We start from the raw sequence: 20,147 nt of genomic DNA, 5'->3' as shown, positions 1-20,147 counted from the left end.
TACATGATGTCTCGGTACATTCTTAATGGACTCCTCTCACTCAAACAGACCATGTGACTTTAGAAAGTCTTTGTCTGCATTAAATTGCAGAATGGTTTCAACATACTACAGATGCCATGGAAAGCAAAGACGGACTTTTTTTTTTCAAGCTGAAAACATGTAATTGTTGCCTAGTACAGAGATAAAAATTTGGCGGATGAAGTAACCCAAATTGACTTGTAAACTCTTGAAAACAAACAACTTTTCATTACATATCTCATTTCTCATCTTTAAGCTTTGGCAGTGAGCATTCTTTCTTTAGAGAGCTGGTTGGATGAAGAAAACTTTTACTGCCCCATTTCATGGAAACCATTGTTTGTGTTTCTGAGTTCAGTGAAAGTCAAAATTAGCAGGAGAGCAGGAAGAGTTCACATGCCAGTTCCAAAGATCCTCTAGAGATTATTAATCAGTTAGATGAGTGCACACTGCCTGTTCTCCATGGAATCTTTTTTCTTATAAGTGAAGCAAGTCTGGCAGTGCCGGCAAATGTCAATGCCATGCAGAGAGAATAGATAAATTTAGAACAAATGATTTCCCAGTTAAATAGGGACCAACAGTGAGTTTATAATAAAACAATTTGTGCACAGTTCAGAATATGACAATGGTAATTGTTCCTATGCTGAAAACAAATCTCTACTGATGTGTGCTTGTGGCAAAGCAGAGCATGTCCTTCCCACATCTATATACAGGACCAGGAAGGCCATTCAGTATTTGTAACACTTGCCCAGCTTAGACAAGATCATAACATATTGGGAGGCATGATGACACACAAGAGTTTTCAAGCCCTTACTTTGAGCTGGAAATATAGTATTCAATACCAGACATTTGAGAGCAGGAAAAGAATGGAATACCCTTTCATCTTTAGCTGGTGGTTGATGTTCTTATTATCTGGAACTTCTGAAGATGTTTTAATCCTGCCAGAGCACTGACTCTCAACCTGGTTGCACAATGAAGCTAACTGAGGAGCTTTAATAAACTGATGTCTGGAATCCACCTCCAGAGACTCTGATTTAAGTGATTTAGGGTGTGGCCAGGCACTGGAATTTTTAAAATCTCCCCCAGGTGATTCTAAAGAGCAGATATGGTTCAGAAATTCTATTGGAAAAAAAAAAAAGGAAATTATCAGATGACATATTGTCCTTTATAGCTATGAAAGTTAAATCTACCTAAATAGTTCATATCCCATTTTTACTAGCATCGTAACAAGCATCCAAATCATCAGAGAAAATATGAATAATATAATATCTGAACTAGAAGGGACCCAAGAGATAATATAATCCACAGATTCTCCAGCCAGGGGTTCTTGGGTTCCTGGGAGTCCTTTAAGTAGTATGTAGTCCTTAAGTAGTATGTCAACTCCTTGAAATTGCAGCTATGGACATTTTTTTGAGAAGAGTATCCATGGATTCCATCAGCTTCTAAAAGGAGGCTTTGGCTCCAAAAAGGTCAAGAACCATTTATGTAGGCTAAATCCCTCAATTTGCAGACAATGAAACTGAAGACGAACATGAAAACAGAAAAGAATATCTTCTTCATCACCCCTCCAAGACATCTCAGAACCAAGCCCATGACAGCCCATATGTTTTTGCACAAAACTGATTAAAATCCCAAACCAAAATATGGACCCCCCCCCAAACGTTTTGACTAAATGAAGATTTCAGCCAGATGGCTGAAGTGTCCAGAACCGCACAAGTGGCAATATTTTTGAAGACTTTGTTAAGCTTCATAGAATGGGGACCCTGGCTAAGAAATCCCCTCAAGGATTTCTCAGATGAAATACGAAGTCAGGAAGTGACCAAACGTTAGCCAAGCCCAAGCCGAGATGATGTAGTAGTGCCCCCCGATGCAGTGTTGTAACCTCAATTTGGTTTCTCCAAAGTTTGCATCATGTTTAATTTATACTGTTTCATAACCTTAATAAAATGTGGTTCCTATGTATATTCATTGATGATGACCTCATTTGAGTCCACAGCCATTCATGAGAAAAAGATTCTTCTCTAAGAGAGGTTACTGATATGTCTGCTTGTCACTTACACTTGTAATGTAACACATTACAACTTTGGGTGGTAAAAACTAGAGGCTTTCTCTACAGCAAAGACCCAGCTCCAGGCAAGTCACCATAGAAGGCAGAATTTTATATGATATTTTTTGTCTTTAGCTGTTGTTGAGACTATTGGGAATTACTCTAATCTCTAATTTCTTCAATTTTCTAATTGTGGCATATGCTAGAGTTCCCTCTGGTAAAATATACATAATATTAAATACACAACATTAAAACTATTCTTCACTTAGTATCGATAAATCTATCAGGTGAAACAGGTACAAGTTACTAAGTTTGAAGGTTGGAGTCAAACCTGTGTCCACCTGACTCCTATAGATATTTTGATAGAGTTATGACTATGATACACTACAACGAACATGGGCTTGGGGATCATACTTATGTTTAAATCTCAGTCCTACTGTGGGGCGCCTGGGTGGCTCAGTCAGTTAAGTATCAGACTCTTGGTTTCAGCTCAGGTCATGATCTTACAGTTGTGAGATCGAGCCCTGTGTTGGGCTCCATGCTGAGCAGAGAGTCTGCTTCAGATTCTCTCTCTCCCTCTGCCCCTACCCCCAGCTCAAAGTCTCTCTCTCTCTCTCTCTCTCTCATAAAATAAATAAATAAAATCTTTAAAAAAATAAATCTCAGTCCTGCTCTTTATTGGTTGTGCAACCCTAGGCAAAGTACTGAGTCTATGAGAGTCAATTTTGCTTCTATAAAATGGGATTAATTGTACCTCCATCAGAGGGTTGATATCAGGTAGAGGCACTACCTAATATAGTGTCTTGAATATTATAGATACTCAGATGTGATTCACCTTCTCCCACTACCTTCTAAAGCTCATGTTCTTTCCACCAAACCAAGTGACTTTCTTTTCTTCTTCCTCACCGCTGACTAAAACTGAGCATTTTTTTTTCATTGCTAAATCATGGCAGCCTCACTTAAATGGTCTTTGATTTCTTGATTGTCTTTTAGATAGACTTTACATTTATCCACTGAAGCTTTTAAAATACAAAGCAGAAAACATTGCATTAATGAATAAAAGATGTTGAATACTGTTATTCCCATGTGCTTTGCATTCTCACTCCAATTGCAAAAATTAATATCATGAATTGAAAAAAGGAAAGGAGAAAAGAAAAAAGAGCCAAATCTAAGGGAAAAAAATAGGAGAAATTTAGGAGAGAAAGAGGCATTATGGCACCTAGTCATAATCCTGGGCTGAGATTTATTTACAAAATGGTACCCAGTTTATTCATGCATTCATTAAGTATTCTCTGGAGAAAAGCAAGAATTGAATGGAAGACTAAAGGATCAGAATATGTCAGTCGGTGAAGCAAAGGTAGGAAAAGGATCTCTGCTAAGGGGATACCATCCTAGGGTTGAGACTTGCTCAAGGGGCATTAAAGAAACTAATGTCTCCCAGATGGTGTTTTAGAGTCCTATGAGATAAAGTAGTAAAGGACTTCAATGTCCTGACCATTTTTCTAAGCTTAGTAAGCATATATAGTGACATAGGAAGAAATAATAATAGAAACAAAATGCTTCAGAAATTCCCTAAGAGGGACGCCTGGGTGGCTCAGTCGGTTAAGTGTCTGCCTTCATCCTGGGACCTGCCAGGGTCCTGGGATCAGGTCTCGCATCAGGCTCCTTGCTCAGTGGGAAGCCTGCTTTTCCCTCTGCCTGCCGCTCCCCCTGCTTGTGCTCTCTCTCTCTCTGACAAATAAATATAAAATCTTTAAAAAAAAAAAAGTTCCTTAAGAACCTACAGAAAATCTAAATAAAGAAAAACCTAAAATAGACCCATTTTAAGTTTTCCTCTGCTTTTTCACATGTAGTCATTTCCCAATAATTTACAAAATGCTTTAGAATTTCAAACAAACCTCAGACTACACATAAAAAGAAGAGACAAGCCTATGTTTCAGTTTGGTAATTCCAGACTGGATGAGCAATTAGTGTTCAGCACTTGACTGTTAAAGTCACTTGGATGTATTTCTCTCATCTTTTAATTTATCCATCATTTTTAAAGCAGCAGACTCAAAATTGTTTGCCAAAGCACACAGGAATTTTTTTTTCTAATTTTGCATTGTTCCACCTGGCAAAAACTGGTTATCGACTACATTATCCAGAGTTCTTAAGGACCGGTCATACCTTCCCAGGGATCCCCATCCCTGAATGTCCCACACTAGTAATTCTCTAGGCTGGAGACACGGCTTAGTCAGGCCTCCAAATATTGTCAGTGCCTAGAATACTGTTGAAGGCTCATTTAAACTTATATAATAAGACTTCACATGAATGATTCTCTGAGAAAAAAAGAAACTAAACGTCATCTTCCTCTCTGACTCAAGCCTAGGGTTGGCCACCAAGGGAAACGGGCCCTCCTCGGTTCCCCTTGGAACTCTATGTAAACAGCTTGAAGCCAAGGGAAATCACCTAATCCTAGCTAGTAAGATCAAGGGTTATGTCCCTCCTCCAGGAGTGCTAGCCTGCTCTGGCTATGACCAAATACAGAGGGAAAGGTCCAATATCATTATATGAATGTCTACTTCCTCCTTGCAGGTGGCAAAGATCAGGGAAGCAGGAACTAACTAACTAACCTAATATAACAAATAAGTAAATAAATAAATGCAAGAGTGAATGAGCAGAAACAATGTTAAATATGAAGGGAAGGGAGCCAATGAGGAGAGGGAACAAGGGATGAAAACCACATGCTACTAGAAAGACAGTTGAGATAGACATAGTGATGCTTCCAGCAGCATCAAGCACTACTACCTTCGTTCCCCTACTTAAACTACCGTGGGCACCTTTGCACAAGTTGCTATCTCCTTCCAAAGTTGAGCACAATTTATCTTAAAGGCATCTTGCTGGTTAATACAACTTTACAATAAACTCTCCGCAAAGTGTAAAGAACTGAAGAAATAAATTGAAGTGGCTTTTAGTGATGGCTGGGGGTACCAGATGGACAGCTTTGCAAATGGATGGCTTCTGCTTCTCCCAAGAATAGATACAGCCCGATAAAGAGAAGTGTAAGATTTCCAACTGCTTCACCAGGATGCCTTCGCCCTGACAAAGTAATGGCTGCGAGAAAGAAAGAACAAGTCACCTTTCCCAGCCAGTTCTCTGCTGACACTGCTCAAGAACTGCCATTTAGCACCAAGGTGATAGGAGCGTTTTCCTTCCTACCGGCCAAACAGAGGCACCACTGGCTTATTTCACTTGGAACAGCGAACAGTCAAATCAGATAGCAATAACTTTTGACTACCCTCAGCTCCACCGGATACAAAGCGCTGAACTTAAAGTGAAAACCAACTTGAGTTTCCCATTACAATTTCCCATAGCCATCTGGTCCTCTAACGGTCCCCGGCACTAAATCAGGTAATGCAGTATAGTGTAGCTATTTCATCTGGTTCTCCCAAAGATATTTGAAATGAGTACTCTGCCATCCATGAAATCAAATGAATCTCAGGGACATTTCTATTTATGCAGTGTGAGGGGGATCTTTCAAAAGAGAAAGGAAAAGTATAAAAAAGGATGGAATGTTTCCAGGAGAACAAGTAATGTGCATTTTCCTTTCAGAAAGAAAAGTAGCAAATACCTATGAAAAATTGAGGGACATAAGTTAATGTGGAGTCTTCACATCATTTATTTATGTACTGAACTTAAGAACCACTAAAGTCATCTTCATCACACAACCTTAAAATGAGCAGAGACCAATATAACACGACTATCAGATTACAGTCGGTAGATGTTAGGAAACATACGCTTTGTTTATCTTACACTTTTCTAAACAATCATGCACAGCTTTCTTTTGTTCCAGGAGTCATTCAGGCATATAATAAGAGTTCCAGCAAGTTGAAACCTCTTGTATCTGGTTATTTTCAGACAGTTGTAAACTTGCTGCCTCCAAGTCAGGAGTTTTCTTACGTTGTCAGCAAGGATTTAAAAAAATGCCATCATCCCAATTCTTGTTAGTAAAAGAGCTGCTCTATCTTCAGTCCCTTCCATTAACCCTCATTAACAGTTTGCACTTACTTTTAAAATAATTTTAAACATCTCTGATGCTTTCAAGGTAAAAAGCACTTATGCTGCAGTGTGCAGCTCTCACTTCTTGCTCCCTTAGCTGTTATAATTTCTCACACTGGCTTTTTTTTTTTTTTTGTACCTCGAAGCAAATCTCCTACCATCAGCCTGATGAACCCACAACTGGTTTTCCCATGCATTTAAAACTTTGCCTCATCTTTGCTCTTCTATTGGTTCATTCATTCATTCTTTCACATAACAGACATTTCCATAACATCCCGTCCTGTCTTCACTTGTCCTACATACATGTTGGATCAAATTCAAGATAAAATAGTATGTGATTGAGCCATAAAAAAAATATTATGTGATTGAAAAGGCACTAGAACAGAAATCCTGGAAAAATAATATTATGTGATTGAAAAGGCACTAGAACAGAATTCCTGGAAAAATAATATTATGTGATTGAAAAGGCACTAGAGCAGAAATCCTGGATCCTTGTGTCAGCTCTGTCATCCATCAAGTATGTGACCTTGAGCAAGTCACTTTCCCTATATATACCTCCGTTAATAGGGGATGGGCTATGTCATATCTAAAATCACTTACAGCTTTGAAATTCTACTATATCATTCTCACCCCAGGTATCAGTGCAAACAGATAAATCCATACCACGACGTTAGTAATTTTGAGATACCAATTTCAAGATATTTACATTTTTCAGTGGTTGAATACAAGGGCTTTCCTAAAAGGAAGTAAGGAAATTCTGACTTTAGTATTTTGGATATGTTAATGAGTCGATGAAAGAGTGCTTGAGGACAGAGTTTAAATTCCATGTAGGAGACTAGTCTTGACTATTAGTCTACTCGCTATCTGCAATTCATCTCCTGCCATTCTCCCTTAACCCTTCACTTCCTCACATCCCATGACTGCTCTCATCAATGTTACCAAATGACTTTCACAGAGTTTGATCCATGAGTCAACTGTTACTCCTCATCTGACTTGATTCATCATCATCATTTGACATATTTGATCACTCCCTCCTTAAAACACTTTCTCTGTTGGACATCTATGACTCACCCACCTCTCTCCCTACCTCATTTTTCTTTGCTGATGGCTAATAGACTTCTAAAAACAAGTATTCCTGATGTTCTTGGCCAAACCTCATCCTGACAGTCCAGTTGATAGAAGCTCCATCTTTTCAGATGCTCTGTCAAAAAAGTCTTTGGGGCATTTTAGTCCCTTTATTTCTCTCATACCCTACATCTAATCCATTGGGATCCTGACTCTAGTTTAAAAATGTGTCAGAATTAAATTATTTCTTACCTCTCCTGCCATCTCCCTCCTGGAGCTGCAATAGCTACTTAAAAGACCTCCTTCTAGGCTTATCCTTTAGAACCTGTTCTCAACACAGACATCAGAATGGTCTTTTGAAACACTAATTCGAACCCTCCATTGGCTCAGCAGTGTCTTCACAATGGCCTATAAGCCCTACCTCCTCTGGCCCTCCATAGCCCCTCTGATTTCACCTCCTATTGCTTCCTCCCCTTGCTCACTCCACTGCAGTCAAGGGGCCCTTCTCACATCACACACGACAGGAGTAGCCTTGGTTCTTGCTGTTCTGCCTACACACATTTGCACAGCCAATTTCCTCACCTCCTTCAAGTCTTTGCTCCCTTCTCATCTTCTCAATGAACCTTGACCTTCCTGCCTCTAGCAGGCACTCCTAACCTCCCTTATCTGGATCTACTTTTTCTTTTTCCATAGCACTTCCCACCTTCCCATGTCCTATACAATTTACGTATCATATTTCTTGTTCATTTTCTGTCCTCCCAAGCTAGAATGTAAGCCATGGGAGGGCAGGGATCTTTTCCTGGTTGTTCATCCATGTACATGGACATTTTCCCTACTTTTCCATCTCCATAAATACAAGAAAAAAATGTTATTTCAACTAACTTCTTTGATGTCACCCTCTACCTGCTTCCGATCATGTTAACCTTCTCAAAGTTGAAGGCTTTCACTTGTTCAGATATTTTCAACAACTCAAGTACCTGGAATTGTCTCAGGCACCTCGTATTTTATATTCATCAAATAAAAGTTTAATCTATAGATCACTGAGGGATGGGCGAGTAGGGGAGAGTGGTCCTGTAGCTATCAGATTATAGCCAACATCACGAGAAGCTACATGTGAAATAATAAGCTTAATACAGCTTCATCCCAATTATCCAATCAAAGCCCAATCCTGCTGTCCTGCTTGATCATTTTATAACCCTGATGGATGGACAATGTTTGGAGTTCACTTCTCACTGTGGAGACCCCTGTTCTTCGCCCATCAGAATTATCAGAACAAATTATAACCTTGGGCTAGAGAAACATGAAGAGTAGACTTAGAATAGAGCCTATAAAATAACTACTTTATCTACTGTAAGAAATATAAAAGAGAGGAGTAGTAATTAACAGGTATTGAGATCTAAACCTGCGACAGACATTATCTTAAGATTTCACAAGTATAAACTCTTTTCTTCCTTGCAATAATCCCTACCTCCTGACTTCACCCCTCTCTCCCCATTATTGGATGTGATCCATCTGGACAACAATCACAAAGCAACAAAAGTGCAAATGGGTCAGAAGGGAAGATACAAAGCTAAGAAATAGACCATGGCCTTTAATACTTCTAAAGTAAAATGTTATCTGTTAAGCACAGCTGTCATATCTCCATGAAACCAGGTTGAGAAAATGTTTATGTTGACACATTGAAGTTCAAATATTCAAGGGTAATTAGATTTCTCCAAGGTGAATCATGGAGATGGCCTAGTTAGAAGTCGACACAGAACTTGCACTTTCCAACCATAAATCAGCACTGACATACTTAAGCACATTTCTAAACATTTTTGCTTGTAGCTTCATCAATTATTTTACATATTTTCTGTTACTAGTCTTTTACAAATTTCATTAGGATCACAAAAAAATTTACTAACTTACCTCTCCTCATCTCAGTATTATTTCCTTTTTTTTTTTAATTTGAGGGAGAAAGCACCCATGAGTCAGGAGAAGGGCAGAGGGAGAGAATCCTCAAGGAGACACCCCCACACACCAAGCGCAGAGTCTGACATGGGGCTCTATCTCATGACCCGTGAGATCAGGGCCCAAGCGGAAACCAAAAGTCAGACGCTTAACTGACTGAGCCACCCACATGCCCCTCAGTATTATTTCAAGTAGCTTTTTATTACCCTACTTCTCCATCTCCATAAATACAAGAAAAAAAAAGTTATTTCAACTAACTTCTTTGATGTCACCTTCTACCTGCTTTCAATCATGTTAATCTCAATGTTGAAGGCCTTCACTTGCTCAGATATTTTCATCAACTCATTCAGCATACATTTATTGAATTGCAATGACAGTGCTAAGCACAAAAGGGCATAATCCACAGTCCTTCAATCAAAAAATGTAGTGTCTAATAGTAAAGGAGAAACCAATACACTGAAATAGCTTCCTATAAAACCTCAATGTCCATAAACAGAGGATTAGATAAATAAGACATTTATGTTCATGAAATGGAATACTACAATTTAAATTATTAGATTTAAATACATCAATATGGCTAGTTTTTAAAATATATTGAGTGAAATAGCAAATTTTCAAAAGATACATGCAATAATCACATTATGTTCTTTAGCGAACAGATTACAAAATGACATTATGTATTGCTTACAAATAAACAGTGTGTAACAAAAAATAAAAAACAAAGATTGAGAGGTTAGGTACCAAATTCAGATTAGTGGTTACCTCTGGAGAAGGAGGAGGTGAATGGGATTGGAAAATGTGTAATGTGAACCTCAACTTGATTGGTAAGATGCTATTTCTTTATTTAAAGAAAAATATTCGAAGCCAGGAATTTTAAATGGTAAATTTTGTTAATTTGGGGTAGTAGGATATATGGTATTTTTCTATGTTTTAATGATTTTTCCCCAAATATCTTCCAAATTTATATATGAGAGAGAAGAGAGAGGGAAAGGGGTCACACTGAGAACACATTCACAATAAATAGGAAGTGAGTGACAAAGGCTGCAGAGAACATACCAGAGATATAAGCAGGTGTCAACAAGGGAGTAGCACTAAGAAGGGCTGTGAGGTTACAATGGGGAGAGACCAGTGGATGGGAGTGTTCCTAGAAGTCTTCCTAAAAATGCTAGACTGGAGTCAGGCTTAAAGAATGACCAAAAGTCATACAGACTGAGGAGAGCAAAAAGTATTCCAAGAAGGAGAAATGGCAAAAGGAAAGACAAAGCTACAGGACAGAACATGGAACGCGCAGCAGAGACAGAGCCTCAGGAGACAGTCTTGAGCTTGAATTTTAACCCTGCTATTCACTTGCTTAGTGACCTTGGGAGGGTCACTTAATCTCTCTAAAACTGTGTCTTCAACCTGAACAAGGGATAATAATATCTTCCTGGCCGCAGGATTGCACAGGCTAGAGAAAGTGTATTCAAAGATGCCTGCATATAGTGATACAGTAATGCTCACAAATGAAGATTATGATTAATGATTATCACATGGCACAAAGATTCATTCAGGTCTCCTGATTCTGGAGTCAGTGATCTTTTCGTAACACCACATTGCAATTTAGCATTATCCTATAGTCATGTGGCCAAAACTTCCACGGTAATAAAGCAAGAGACCTCAGTGGAGTCCTGGACAGCTCACTGGATCTCAGTTATAAATTATGCCTCTTTAAAACAGCATGGAAATTCCTCAAAAAATTAAAAATAGAACCACCATACGATCCAGCAATTCCACTTCTGGGTATTTATCCAAAGAAAATCAAAACACTAACCAAGAAAGATACATGCACCCTCATGTTCACTGAGCATTATTTATAATAGCCAAGACATAGAAACAACCTAAGTGTCCATCGATGGATGAACGGGTAAAGAAAATGCAGTGTATATATAGCTGACCCTTGAACAACACAGGTTTGAAATGATTGGGTCCACTAATACACAGGTTTTTTTCAATAAATACAGTAGTACAGTACTGTAAATGTATTTTCCTTATGATTCTCAGTAACTCTTTCTTTTCTTTTTCTCACTTTATTGTAAGAATATAGTATATAATAATTTAACATACAAAAATATGTGTTAATTGACTGCTTATGCTATCAGTAAGCCTTCCAGTCAATAGTAGGCTATTAGTAGTTCAGTTTTTAGGGAATCAAAAGCTATACATGGATTTTTAACTGCAAGAGGTGGGGGGGGGAGAGGGGTTAGTGCCCTTAACCCCCACATTGCTCAGAGGTCAACTGTCTACATGGAATATTATTCGGCCACAAAAAAAGAATGAAATCTTGCCATTTGCAACCCAGATGGATCTTGAGGGCATTATGCTAAGTGAAATAAGTCAAAGAAAGACAAATGCTAAAGGATCTCCCTTATATGTGGAATCTAAAAGAACAACAATAACAAAAAATCCCAAAACTGCTCTTACAGATACAGAGAACAGATTGGTGCTTGCCAGAGGCAGGAATGGAGTGTAGAAGGTGGGCAAAATGGGTGAAGGGAGTCAAAAGGTACAAACTTCCAGTTGTAAAATAAATAAATCTTGGGAATATAATGTACAGCATGGTGACCATGGCTAATGATACTGTATCGCATATTTGAAAGTTGCTAAGAAAATACATTTTAAAAGTTCTCATCACAAGAAAAAATTCTGTAACTATGTATGGTGATGGATGTTAACTAGACTTAGTGTGGTGATCATTTTGCAAATTATACAAATATTGAATTATTATGTCATACACCTGAGACTAATATAATGTTGTATGTCAATTATACCTCAGTTAAGAAAAATGTCTCTTTTTGGTGGCAAAAGAGCCCCAGACTCTACCTCTAACTCCGTGTTGTTGGTGTTTCTCTGGAACATTTCTAACTATTTTGTCTGTCCTATATATGACCTTGAAGCAGTCAAAAGTAGAACTCTTGGTCAATTAGCTTCCCAATTTTTTAGTAAGCTGCTGGCTAAAATTCTGAATACCAAACTTGTGTCAGCCAGGAAGTTAAAATAGGAGGTTATACGTTTAATGCCTTGAGGTCCCTGGTCTTCAAGGTTTACCAAAACACCAAGTGCACAGGACTTTGGTCACATTGTTGTTATTGATAAAGCATTCACAGATTTGTTCAATGGACTCTAACATATTTTTCATTTTATTTAAGCTGTTATGCTTGTTATGAAAGCAAGTTTAAAGAGCATTAAAAAAAAACTTCATAAGACTTACACAATGCTCTGTTATGTGAATGGTATATTTTACTCTGAAAGTCCCCAGGCCTCTTTTATCTTACCCAGTATCAGCAAAGGGAGGCTCCATCCACATGATTCCCAAGCACACTTCACTCCAAAGCAGACTGATGGTCCCTTGCACTCTACTGAGCCAGCTGCAGCATGAGCTAAGCCCAAATTTGGGAGACTGAATTATTTTTCTCAGTGAGGTTTTAGCAACCATTAGCACTATCCCAGGAAGTTGTCCTTTCTTGGAGATAAATTGCCATAGGAAACTATGTTTTCTCTTTTAGCACATATTTCCAAATTTCATTGCTCTGCATGGAGGGGAAGAAGCATATGTTGCTTCTCAACACCACTCACTTCAAACAACTGAGAAACACAAGGTTGTTTAGGCCACAGGAACAATGGACACACACCATCCAGAAATCTCTTTTTGTCTGACAAAATGCCACAAACTTGCATTGATAACATGCTATTTTTGTTCACCATCAATCCACTACAGCTGCCACCAAAACAATTCAAAACAATATCCGAACTTTCAAAAATCTTCACCAACCTCCTACCCTTTTCCTATACCTTTTCTTACATCTCCCAAAGAACAAAGAAACAGTGCTGTGATCTTATCAGGGTTAGTTAACTTAATTAAAGGCACTAACTTGGTCACGTTGTTTTGGGTGGCAGTGATGTTGTCACAGAGAGGATTTAAAATAATCTAAGATGACATCTCAGCCCTTGACAAAAACCCACACCAAAACCACAGCCAGGATTGGTTCTAGTGGTTGACATTTGGGGCTATCTTCTAGACAAGGAAGCCAGAAAGAGGATGGGCCAAGCATCAGCAATCCTTTTAATCCAATGTCCTTCCACAGTAATGGGGAGCAGAATATGCCACCCCAAAATGGGCCCCTTTTGCATAGGATTACTTTGAGCTGAAGGCAATTGAGAAGAAACAGATATAAGAAAACTTCTCTGCCCTCCCCACTATAAAGGCAGGATACGGATTTGTAAAGGGGTCCACTTTTTACCAGGAAGGACAGACATTACTAAAGACAACTCTAGACCCTTATTAGCCCAGAGAGGGCACCAGAGGATTCTATACAACAAACTCCACTAACTAGACCTTATCTGCCATTAGTTCTCCCATGTATTAACCTTATCACAATTTGCCACCCTAGAAATCCAAAGTGCTTTTCCTTAATCTTGTGCCTTCTCAAAAAATGTATCTTTTTTTGTTAAGATGTTATATATGCCCAGGTTCTAACCACTCCTTCAAGTTACTCATTACTGAGTACTCCCATGTGTACATAAGATGCACTTGTTAATAAACCCGTTTGTTTTTTTTCTTGTTAATCTGTCTTTTGTCAGTCTAATTTGCAAGGCCCCAGCCAATGAACCTAAGATGAGTAGAGGGAAAGAGAGTTATTTTCCTCCCCTACAAGAGCATCCTAGAGGATAAGATGGGTTGGTAAATTGCTTTTTTCTATCTGCTCTAAAGAGATTACCCATGGCTGGGATTGTTGGTCTAGTGTCTTCTATGATTATAAAACCTTCCAACAATTACAGGTAAGAGATAAATGAGGACAGAAAAATCCATGATTTCTTTTCTATTTCTAATTTTGCAAACTTCTGAAATTAAAGGAATCTTTTCTCTTCCCTTAAGAGAAGCAGAGACCAGTAAGTACAGTACATCTGATGATGCTTTAAAGGTAACATTTTGGAGTTCATCCCCACAGACGGGGTAGGCAACAGCAGAGAAATCTATGTATGGGACTTCGATTAGCCATCACATTTTTTCATTTTATTTTTTGATTAACTTTTCTCATGCATAGCTGAAAAAAAAAACACTAAACAGAATGAAAGGCAAGTTTTGTAATTAGACTAGATTGCCCAAGGCAAGAGAAAAAGAGAGACAAGCAAATCCTGTAATTCAGTTCCTAAGTAACATCCTCCACATGATAGAGCTTCTTCATACAGTTTTTAATCAGGTTTTAAAGTTTTGCATGTATACACTGAAATGAGTGTTTCTTTTGGGAAAATGTATTAGTTTGCATCAAGGCTTTCATTTTCTCTTAAACACACCTTCTCCCCCATATTGTAAAACATATCGTACATACAGGTGTGTGGCAGCAGAGAGAAAAGGGAAAATATCACGAGAGAAACACATGATAAAGCTTACAAAGATGGAAAACCGTGGACTATGTGATAGAAGTGTTGAAGGAGTGTGCCCAACACAGCACTGATGGCTCAATGTCATCCTGGCGCAAGGTTTCCTTTTGCCTTTGAACCAAGAACATTCCTAATCAATAAGTTATATAAAAGAATAAGCCCAGCACATTGGTAACAAGTACATAAAATGAAAGGAATAGCAAAGATGGTAAAATAAACATATTAAGACTCCAGAAGGACTCAAGAAGTATAGGCCAGAACTAACAAGATATAAGATATCGTAACAAGTAAGGATAATTCAGTAAGATACAGTTCTACACTGGGATAAAAAAACTCAGGCGCAAATTCAGAAAATGGTGGAAAACTAGCAGCTAGGGTCTGTATTAGAAAAAGTCCTGAATACGGAATTAGAGAACACCCGTGGTTTAAGTCAGTTTAACTCCCTTATCTCCATCTGTTTTCTCGTGTTGAAACTGGGCATAACAGTATCTACCTCTTGGGATTGTTAGGCCATTTAAAAGAGATGACATGTGAGACTAAATCTTAGAGCAGTCTATGTGAGCTCAGTCTTTGAGCTGAGGGCTCAAAAAACCGAGGTTTTGTGAGCCCACAGGCAATGTGAGCCCGCAGGTCAAGCAGTGCCATGCCTCTACTGTGCTCAGTATTGGTCAAACCAAGGGAATAACACTGTGATCAGGTATAGGGGCCTCGATCTTAGAGGAAGGGAGGAAAGTCAGAAAGCATTTTTTGTACACCAATTTATGTGTCTAATAGGAGGCTCTGGGGATATTCATAAAAAGCCATGGTCTCTACCCTCAAGGAGCTCTTAATCTAGAAACAAAGGACAGTATTGTTTATCTAGAAGAAGTTGGTCAGTGTGTTGCCAGTTTCATAGGCAAATCACTCTTCAGTCACCCACTCCGTCTAACCCAGCATTTGTAACTACACAATAAACGTTTTTTGAAAGAATGAGTGATAAAAGTTTTGCCTGGGAGGGTGAAGATCTAGGGAGAACAAGAAAACTCTCTTTAATATTTTGAAATTCTAACTTAAGAGAGAATCCATCTATATTCTATAGCTCCAGGGAGCAGAACTGAGGCAAAAATGTTGAAGAGATAAGGAGGCAGATTTGAGTTTTCTACAGAAAAACTTTCTACTAATGAAAGCTGCCGAAACAGAAAGGACTAGCTGAAGAACTGGTAAATGCCCTATCACCAAGTGTCCAACCAGGGGCTACACAGGGTGGTCAGGATGCTCTAGAAGAAATTCCTACACTGGGCCATTGGCAGCTGAACTATGTGAGAAAAAAATTTGCTTTCCATTTGAGAGGTGCTCATCAGAGGATGAAAAGGCTATAGTCCTAATACCCAGGGCCTGTTTGCAAAGCCTGTCACACTGAAGGCTGGGAAATTTGACCGGGCAACAGCACTTGGTTCAAACAGTCACAAAAAACAAGAGGGAAGATGACGACTTAAAAATTACCTCAGGCTATAATGTGGACTCCACGAACTCTGTGGCATCTGGTGTTGGTATGTGGAGATGTACAGTCCAGTCTTCACGCACCATGACAGAAACCTCTCCCGTAGTCCTTGGCTCCACCATGGAAGTCTGAATTAGAACAGCTACTCCATAGCTGGTCAAGTGCATAAAAGGAATTTTTGCCAGTGAACTTACAAAAGTGTCATTGCTTCAGATGTAATAGCTTATGTAACAATTTCCAGATGCGGATTCACGTCCCCCCAAGACAGTAACTTCCCTATGCCTACCTTGAATGAAGTAAACCAAGTGGAGTTGACCCCAGACCAGAATGAAAGGTGCATCCATGTCTTCATTTGGGGCTGCCCTCCAAGTCCTAATACCTGGACACCTCATGATTAATTGCCCATAAGAAAAATACTAATAAAAGCACCGCTGGTCCTGGGTCATGGCAGACACCGTGAAGATGGTACAGGAATGTCCTATATCGGATAAACATTGCTCTATAACAGCAAAAATATTTATTGCTGTAAGATTAGTTAAGGTTATTATATTTTATCTGGGCCTGAGAATCCTAAAGCTTGGCCTTCTTTGTGTGCCTCTATTCAAAGATCACAAGCTATGAGGTCTTTTTGTGAGATATTTGCTTACATAACTAAGACAAAATCTCTGAGACCTTAGAGTTAGATTTAAATAGATCTAAATTGCCCTTTCAGGGAATTTGTGTACCTGTCCTTCTCTAAAAGTTATACTTCTTTGCTCTGTTAAAAAAAAAAAATCCACTTAGGATACAAGAAGAAAAGAAAAAGAAAAAGGAAGGAGGGAGGGAAGGAAGGAGGGAGGAAGGGAGGGTGAGAGGAAAGGGAGAGAAGAAGGGAGGAAGGAAAGAAGGCAAGCTAGATCTTTCTCTTTCCAGGCCTCATGATTGAGACCCAGGGTTTGTGAGCATCTGACAGAGCAGGGTCCTTTGCCAGCTGCTCCTCTTTGATGCCTGACCCTGTGTCAGGGGCTCTGATTATACCTCAAAGCTAATGGCTGGTTCATGGTTCTTAATGGCTGTATCCATTGTTGCTTCACCTCACAGGCCCATTGCCTAGAATCCAGCTAAAAAGAACAATCCCAAATTTCCTATCCAGAGTTGCATGTAGAAGCAAAACCAAAGGCTTAACACAAAAGGGAAGTAAAACTGTGAAGTCCATTTCTAAAATTAACAAAAGCCTGAAAAACACCTACTCGAGGGCTCCGTTTCGTCTTCAAGAAACATCAGGATCTAACTCTTCACTCCGAACTTTCCATCCCAGGCCACTTCGGCAGCACCACATTGCGATTCTCTTATTTAAGGAATGGTTTGAAATATTCCCCAGCCCTGTTTAACACATCCCAAAGCACATGTCGACGGTGTGGAAGGGCACTGCCAAATGGCCAGCCCTGCTGTGAACCCAGGTGGGGAGCTGGGCCAGCACGAGAGGTTGCATCTGTTTGGCAGCTTCCTCCAAGCTGTTCGAGTTGAGACCACAAGTGAGAGGTGCTCCTTGAGGTTCGCAGTCAACGAAGCCAAAGAGCAAAGGGCACAGCCCAGGGCCTAGAACAAAGGACAGGGCAGGGGCGGCCATGAGCCACCTGAACGATCCCGCTCCTCAGCAGGGCCACAAACCAAAGCGCTTTCTGAGGCCCATGGCGGCCCTTCTGAATGAACGCCAGAATCCGGAGCAGCAGGTCACAAATGGCGCTTCGAGCCACCTCTCCAGCCTAGATTTAACTGTTTCCGTAAACAAGGTGAAAAATAAATGAGGTTGTACTTAAGCTGTCAAAGGCCTCACGCCCTGACCTCTGCAAAGGAAATTCTGACTGGTTGGTCCTACCTTCCCGCTATGTCCATTTGCCGCAAGTCGTGAGAGTAAATTCAGGCTCAAAACCGCTCAGGCTATCATCCACAATCCGTGTCTCACTTCACTTCTAAACGTTCAGATAAATAGAAGCCTCATCAGTAAACATTGTGACAGTTATCTCTTTAACTGTCATTTATATAAACTTTTGCACATCTCTTTCTAAATCAAGCTCAGATGTATCAGTTGTTCAAATATAAACATATTTAGCAGAATTCTGTCATTTCCTCGTATGTATATTCATTTGCGAATGACTCACTTCATACATCTTCATAAACCTGAGAAACTCTCTGTTGAGTTCTTCACGGATGCAGGCAATGGTGCCGCCAGAGTGGAAAGCTGATAACGTATGCGGGGGGCGGGGGGAGAGTAGCCCAAAGTCGTGGCCTTGGGATCATTTTAATCCTTCTTTGGGTCCAAGAAGTGTCACAGAGGTTCACCCGAAATAAAATTATCCCTTTCTCTTAGCTTGTTTTGTACCACCTGATCCTCTAACTCTTTATTAAACATTATCTTTCCCATCTGCTCTCGCGGATGTTCAACATCTTGTGGACCAACTCCAGGCTGATCGGTTTTTATGGGCAACGTGATCTCAGCTTTATGCACCTACTTAGGATGATCCCAAGGACAGAGAAGATGAACAATCCATTAGCTATAATAAGCAACTACACATCTCGAGATAGCTACAGCGTATATTTGGTTTCAAAAGAAAAGGCTGAATTAAAACATGTCCCAAAATGTCTAACCTCCAACATATAGAAATAGCATTTTCTGTTCTCCATGCTCTGGTGAGCAGTGCTACTAGAAATCACGTCTCAGTCTCACTCAATCAGACTTTCCAGCCCTTAAATCTTATTTTAAGATCTGACACTACAGCAAGAAAAAGATACTCTTGAAAGCCCGCTTCGTGATGATCTGTGGGCAAAGCGTGCAGAATGTGCACAGGCACGCAGGCACACACGCATGCACTCTTTTAAAGGAAAAAAAATGCATTGTTATTGCTTGATATAGGAAACTTATTTCTTCAGTAACTATAATTACATGTATCCTGTTGCTTAAATTTATAAAACCTCAGTCATGAAAATTTAGTCAAATACACAGAGTTATCTGAGAAAGACAAATTATACTCCTAGCCAGGGGTGATGACAGGCATTGGAAAATCATTGCTATTATTATTTCAAAATTTAGTTCAGTACAAAGTAATCTACTAGGACCTCATTTGCTCACATTACTGTAAAAGATTTTGCTTACTTGATTTTGATAAGAATTCCCTCTAAAGACGCATCTCTCTTTGTACCCCTGTTTTATTGATGAGCTCAGTCTGTTTCTTGGGCTGACCTTTCAAACAAAGATACTTGCTTTTTCTGTTACTGAAATCTTCATGATCCTGTAATAATAATGATTATGATGGCATCTGGTCACACTGTATATATTAAATGACAAGACAGAGCTGGCCACATGTCTTCACAGCTTACTGATCTCATTGATGAGAGCTGTCAGGCTGCCTCCTTGCAACTTGCATTTCAAGGTAATTAAAAACTAGCTTTTTTAGCAGCTTGAACTTTGTTTTGCAGTGAATTGGAAATATCGCATGCTGCAGAAATAGAGAATGTACCAGTCACCTGCTCGACTTTACGCAAGACAAGGTGTGAAAAACAGGTACAGGAGTTAATCACGTATCCAGAGTGAGGGCTTTCAAGAGCTTGCATGTGTTTCTTTATTCATTGTTTTGCCTAAGGAAAGAATGCTAAAGTGCGGAGCTGAGTGTCATCTTCAAATTGCGGTTTAGGACCTTACTTAACAGGTCAAAGCCAAGGTGAAGCCAAGGTGAAGCTGGAGGCAGGCATGCATCAATGGGCACAGGCTGTCCAGAAGAGTGCACACACCAGCAGTGCTGACCTCTGGGGATGGAAGCGGGGTGCTGACAGGAAGAATGACTTTTCACTGGGTTCTCTCTTGTTCCATTTGAACATTTTACCTGATGTTCAAATTACTTTAAAAACAAATCTAGCGCTAGCTAAATAGCGTTTGCCCCTCCCGGCGCTGTGACAAGCCCCACTGGTCCCAAAGGTAGCACAAGCAAAATGGCCCAAAACCACGGCTGCCTCCCGAAGGCCCAGCTCTTCACTTCCTTTCTTTTGACCTCAGCCAGTGTCCTCAGACTCTCACCCTGGCAAAGCAAGTGTCCAAGAAACCACCTGCTTTCCCGAGTACAAATGAAGGATAACAGTTTTGCTTTCCTACATGTACAT

General features: G+C 39.7%; 1 long non-coding RNA gene across 1 annotated transcript; it reads right to left on the bottom strand.

The window, feature by feature from the left end:
• Window positions 1-882: 882 nt before the first annotated feature.
• LOC141373357 (uncharacterized) lies at window positions 883-19,226 on the bottom strand. Its single transcript, XR_012379255.1, has 3 exons — window positions 19,147-19,226; window positions 16,016-16,166; window positions 883-1,134 (listed from the first exon to the last, which is right to left on the bottom strand). It is a non-coding gene; the product is annotated as an uncharacterized lncRNA (long non-coding RNA).
• Between the last annotated feature and the right edge of the window lie 921 nt (window positions 19,227-20,147).

This window comes from Callorhinus ursinus, unplaced genomic scaffold, assembly GCF_003265705.2.
Source record: "Callorhinus ursinus isolate GAN/ISIS: 27379988/994484 unplaced genomic scaffold, GSC_fseal_2.0 scaffold9, whole genome shotgun sequence".
NCBI classification, from domain to species: Eukaryota; Metazoa; Chordata; class Mammalia; order Carnivora; family Otariidae; genus Callorhinus; species Callorhinus ursinus.
The sequence above is the reverse complement of the archived record's forward strand: the minus strand, read 5'-3'. Positions and strand labels throughout refer to the sequence as shown.